The following is a 5,348-nucleotide window of genomic DNA, read 5'->3' on the forward strand; positions in this document are numbered from 1 at the left end:
AGAGGTTAACACATAAAAAGAAACCATATGGAATATTTGTACGTAAAAGCATTAATTACATTTTAAGATGTAAAATGTATATCGGTACTATCAAGGATTCTATTAAAGTAAGACTGATGATGGACGACCTGGGAGTAACAAAAACTCCATCATGCATTAGCATTGATATTTAATCATCATCAATGATTGTCGTGATGATTGTCACCTGTGAATTCTAACCAAGTCGAATAGGATCACTTGAAGGTAGATAAGAACCCAATTGTTCACGAAGATATGAAGAAAGAAGAACAAATTGAGCCAATATCCTCATAGGGGAGATGGAAAAAAAACTGCTGCAAGTCGAACCCCAGCTGTTATTGAATAGGATTCTTTCCCTGTCACGCAGACTAAAGAATGAACAATATTATTATGAGAAATGGGGCTCGGTACATTTGCGCCTGCCGTACGTCGACCTGGAAATAAGCAGTTATGGATTCAAAAATTGAACAGTTGGACTTTCCATGTACCTTGCAATTTAGCTGGATGAAATAAATGATGTTCTACCTCCGGACACGGAGATCTGGAAATTGCGAATTCTCTGGGCTGGTAGTTGTGAGTCTTGTGACTCACAATTAATTCATATTCCAGGACTATATGTGGACTTTGGAAAATGGGCCGACTCCTGATAATGGGCTCAAACTAGTGGCCTTTTAAGAACCCGTCATCTATTGGTTGCATAGCGTAGTGCATATCATTCACATTCTTGCATTTTGCTTCGAGTAAAAATTTATTGTACAATTTTCAATGTTTATGATTTTGAAAGTTGAAATCCTCCCATTTTATAACAATCCCGGAGATGGAAAGTTGGAGGGCATGAAAACGTCATGGATAAATATCACGAAGAAAGAGAATATGGTGATTTTTTTTTTCTGTAGGAAAAAGGGGTAGAAGGCCAAACAACTAAACAAGACGGGGTGTAACAATTCCTACAAGATTCCCTAACAATGCAGAACCAAGACCATTAGGAACAGACAAAGAAAATGCAAACCAAAAGGTCAAAGGATAGAACGTCGAGCAAGCCAATCAACACAATTGTTTCCTTCTTGAAACACATTATGAATTGGACATCCCAATCCTTTGAGAGTAGCCCCTTAATATCATGAACCAGGGAATGATGACCAGGACCACAGGATGCAACCAAGAGGAAATTGTTTCTATCTGTAAGCTTACCGTCGTCCCTGGATTCGAGGGATAAATGGATGCTTCCGAGGTATAATACATAGATTCCAAAGAAAAACTATCCTATGATACATGACACAGTAAAACCCTGTGTATTAGTACAGACAATTCCAACACGAAACCTCAATGGGAGATATATCAATCATCTTCCACCTGACAGAAGTGAGTCTGCCACAGTGGACGAGGTCGAGAATCCATTGTCCATTGAGGAAGGGCGCGGCATAGCAAAATCATCAAATCCCTCTCCAAGTTTGAGCCTTGATCCCCTCGAATAGGTGTCAAGGGAGGAGGATAAGTGCTGTATTGGCGCGTCTCCTTCCAAGTATTGCACTACTTGTCGCATAGTTGGCCTCGTCCCAAGCTCCGGGTGTGAGCACACCAGGCCCAGCTTCAGCACCAGCTCAACTTCCTCGGCCACGAACTCTTCACTCAGGTTTGGGTCCCTTGCCTCAAGAATCTCCCCTCCTTTGCTCCAGCAGTAGAAGACCCAGTCAACCAATATCAGATCCTCAGTTCCTCGTGCCTCGATCGGCCTCCTTCCAGTTGCCACCTCAAGCAGGAAAGCCCCGAATGCAAAGACATCTGTAGCCTTCGTGGCCCTGCCTGTCCTGGTATGCTCCGGAGCAAGGTACCCGAAAGTCCCCGCCACGTGGGTGGTCTGTGGATAGGTGCCGTGGTCATACAGCCTTGCAAGCCCGAAATCTCCTAATCTCCCATTCAATTCGGCATCGAGAAGGACGTTACTCGACTTAATATCTCGGTGAATCACAACCTGGTCCCACCCTTCATGGAGGTACAAGAGCCCTGAGGCCACACCCCTTATGACCCTAAACCTTTGGGTCCAATTGAGAGTGACTTTGGGTTGGTTGAAGAGGTACTTGTCGAGACTCCCATTCGGCATATAATCGTACACCAAAAGGAGCTCGCCTTTCCTCCGGCAGTACCCAAGGAGTGTGACTAGGTTGCGGTGCCGGAGCCGGCCGATGCTAACAATCTCTGCCACAAATTCCCGGATCCCTTGCTTGGAATTATGAGAGATCCTCTTCACAGCGATCTCAAACTTTGAAGTGGGTAGTATCCCTCTGTAGACACTCCCAAAACCACCAGTCCCCAACAGCTCCTGGTCCCGGAATCCCCTCGTGGCAATATAGAGATCCTTGTACTTGAACCGATGTGGCCCATAACATAACTCCCAGTCTTCGAGAACCTCTGCATACTTCCTCTTTCTTCTAACGTAATAGAACAATCCCAAGATTAACACTGAGACAGAAAATAAGCATATTGAAGGCACTCCGATTGTTAGCATCTTAGAAATTGGCTTCTTTCCTAGTCGGGGAAGGTTAGGAAGCTTTGACAGCTCAAGCCCCTGTACCTGTCCATTCATCTGGAAACTCCAGCCGAGAATGTAACTCTGGGAGGTTGAGTATGAACCTGTCGAGGATGAGAACCCAACAAACATGGTCTCCTTGACGATTGTCGAGAGATCAAGCGACAGGGAGAGGAGTGGAGTGCTTGGTCTCACAGCCTTGAAGGGTGCTAAAGTTACCTCGATTCTCTTCTTGATCCCGTCATAGTCCACCCAGACTTGCATAGGTCGGCCGCTGACCAGGGTCAGGTTCTCAAATTTTCCAGCACCACCATCAGGATAGTACCGTGCCGAAGCAGATACGGCGAGACCAGCCCGTTGATGTCAATCCCGAGATGATTATTATCGATGTCCTTGAAATCAGCAGTCTGCACCGCGTCAAGCTCAATGGCAAATACGTGATTAGTGGGGTCCCCGTTATTTGTCTTATTAAAGAGTCCAAGGTACATGTTTGGAAATGCGCCGGGAAGGCCCCTTTGGGGGCGGCCACGAAGGCAATCCCCGGTCCACCCACAGCTGGGTCCTTGGAGATGATTGCAAACACGAACGTGATGGAGAAGGAGAAGACAGAGCCCTCACTTGAGTTCTTGAAGGGCACTGGGTCGGGATAAAACGCATGGCCCATCATCTCCCCTGTTTCGTTTGTCAGCCTGAGGAGGCCATTGTTGGTGAATTCTGCAAACCAATCCAGCTCCAACTTAACCGATCGGAAACCGTTGAAAGTGAACCCGATCCCTTGATCTGACCCTGCTCCTGCTCCTGCTTGGAGAAAGACCAACATGAGAAGGAACTCAGAAATTGTGGCCAGTGCAACAAAATCCATGTCTCTTTAGGTTGCAGATAAGACGGTTTTATTTCGAAACAAGTCTCTTTAGCCTACATAAATAAATCTATATTTAGAATCTTTATATGTTACAGCAAATATTTATGACTTTTTAACGACTTAGATGTATCAATAAGACGGAAGACTCTATTATTTGTTAGAGATGACAGATGACGGATGACTCAGTACCATAAACTGCAACATCCGATCTTTATTTGATGTCATAGCTGGGTCGTCCCAGGACTGGCACAAGTAAATTATGACTAAGTCACTCATTGTACTAGGATGTAACAGAAAAAATTTATGACTAAGTCAAGAGATGGTTGTCCAACTTGAATGGCCGTTGTTTTCTCTGACACCGTTCCAATTAGTTACCCTGGAATCTAATATGCTGAAAAAAAAAGAGCAGTGAATTTAACAAGTCAAACACAGGCTCCGAAATATTTCCCCTCCAAACATTAATTGACTCTTCGTGTCAAAATGAACTGAGTAGTCATGAAAATGTTTCTGCGGACCACAAACCACTCCGATCCCTTTCTCAAGACAAATGAGACCTGGGGTAACAGTGAGAACACTTGGATTCGTCTGGTTCAGAGGACAATGTTCAATAGTGATGGAGCATTAATCAGTGGGGACAACGACGTTGACGAGTTTTGTTTACGTTGCCAATGTCTAAGGGAGAGGATATCAACGGTTAGATCTTAGAGCTAAAGCGTTTTTGTCCTTTTGAGGCTTCATATCATTGGGCACATATAATTATAAAGTCAACAAAGTACCATGTGCATTTCATTTCACTAATATCGGGGCATGGAAAACGATAACTGGAATCAAGGATAAGCATTTAGCTTCTTGTATAGTTTATGTGTAGGTCGTTGCTTTGAAAGTTCAGTGAGTAATCTACCTAAAAAAAAAATTCAGTGAGTAAAGGATCCATAATATGAAATTGTTAAGCCTGGGAGATACCCTGCTTTTAAAAGGACAAGCAACCTCAATTTCACTTTTTTTTTTGGTAGAATAGGGGCCATCGGCCAATAAGAAAACAAAAATTACATGAAACATAAACGGGGTAAGGAGGCCCCAGAAAGATCGCACAGAAGGAGCGGTAGAACACCACTTGGTGGGTGGGCATAGAAATGAGATCCCGGTGAGAGACGAGTCGCTGACCGGCCCATCCAATCCGTACACGCATTGCCCTCCTTATATGTATGACAGATTTGGACCTGCCAATCCCGTTCAAGTAACTCCCGGATGTCGTCCACTAAGAGCTCGGTAGAAGCTGCAGTTGGAGACGGGCGAGTGATCATCAGCTTCACGACCTCCGAATCCACCTCCAATATAATCTGCCGAAGTCCTAGATCCCAAGCGTATTGAAGGTCTATCAGAGCCCCCCATAATTTGGCGATGACTGAAGTCGCGAATCCGACATTGTGCGCAAAACCTCCAATCCATTACCCATCCTCCCCACGTATAACTCCACCAGCACCTACAAGCCCCGGATTTCCTCTGGATGAGCCATTGGTGTTAACCTTGACCCACCCCTGCTATGGCCGAGCCCACCGAATCCACTTCCACACTTTTGGATTTCGGAGTATGGTTCGTATGGTCTCCGTTCGACTAAAACTTGCAGTCATCTTTCCAGCAACCATGCACCATCTGAAGGCCGAGAAAAATTCTCGTAAAAAATTTCTTGATTCCGCCACCCCAAATAAGCCAACATGCTATTCCAAATAGGCAACTCCAGCCTCCAGCCGAATTCATCAAGTTATTCAACATCCAATCCCGTAAAGGCATCGAGAAAAATAATGGATGATTCGCTATCGGAACTAGCCGAATCCAGGTGTTACGGGCTCGAGGGCAGTCTCGTATAGCATGAAGTGTCGTCTCCATAAAATTAGCACAGCTTCCACATGCACCCAATACTGCAATATGCCTGCACATACG

At 45.0% G+C, this 5,348-nt stretch overlaps 1 pseudogene; it reads right to left on the bottom strand.

Annotated features, from left to right (window-relative positions):
• Positions 1-1,020: 1,020 nt before the first annotated feature.
• On the bottom strand, positions 1,021-3,512 carry LOC116209255 (annotated as a pseudogene).
• Positions 3,513-5,348: the final 1,836 nt, after the last annotated feature.

This window comes from Punica granatum, chromosome 5 (genome assembly GCF_007655135.1).
Source record: "Punica granatum isolate Tunisia-2019 chromosome 5, ASM765513v2, whole genome shotgun sequence".
Lineage (NCBI taxonomy): Eukaryota > Viridiplantae > Streptophyta > Magnoliopsida > Myrtales > Lythraceae > Punica > Punica granatum.